We start from the raw sequence: 544 nt of genomic DNA on the forward strand, positions 1-544 counted from the left end.
TAATTGTTCTTGTTGTTTCTTGTGCATTTGCAGCATTTGTTCATTTTGGGCTAAGATTGCATCATAGCCGTCGAGCTTCATAATTCCTGCTCTCCTTTGTGCAACTGGGGCATTGTCAAATTCTTGAGAAGCTAAGGATTCCAACAATTCTAGCGCTTCCTCTGGAGTTTTTGTCTTCAGGGAGCCTCCTGCAGCAGCATTTACCAGTGTTCTTGTGTTGGGCGTCATCCCTTGAAAAAAAATTCTTGCTTTCTCCCATGCTTCGATTCCATGTTGAGGACACTTTCGGAGCAATCCTTTGAATCTTTCCCATGCTTCGTACAAGGATTCACTTTCTTTTTGTTCAAAAGCAGTAATTTCTGCTTTGAGCCTTGCCATCTTTGAAGCTAAGAAGAATCTGGCCAAGAACTTTCTTGCTAAGTCATCCCAACTGGTTATGCTTCCTTCAGGTTGAGACTGCAGCCAAGCTCTTGCATCATCCTTCAATGAGCATGGAAATAGTCTGAGCAAGATAGCGTCACGAGAAACTCCATTCACTTTTAAT

General features: G+C 42.5%; 1 non-coding gene across 1 annotated transcript; it reads left to right on the top strand.

Annotated features, from left to right (window-relative positions):
- The first annotated feature begins 265 nt into the window (after nucleotides 1–265).
- LOC133308489 (small nucleolar RNA R71) lies at nucleotides 266–372 on the top strand. The gene has a single exon (XR_009751171.1). It is a non-coding gene; the product is annotated as a small nucleolar RNA R71 (small nucleolar RNA).
- Nucleotides 373–544: the final 172 nt, after the last annotated feature.

The sequence above is a fragment of the Gastrolobium bilobum genome, unplaced genomic scaffold, assembly GCF_033153095.1.
Source record: "Gastrolobium bilobum isolate Gb01-03AN ecotype WA unplaced genomic scaffold, APGP_CSIRO_Gbil_v1 utg68149, whole genome shotgun sequence".
Taxonomy (NCBI): Eukaryota; Viridiplantae; Streptophyta; class Magnoliopsida; order Fabales; family Fabaceae; genus Gastrolobium; species Gastrolobium bilobum.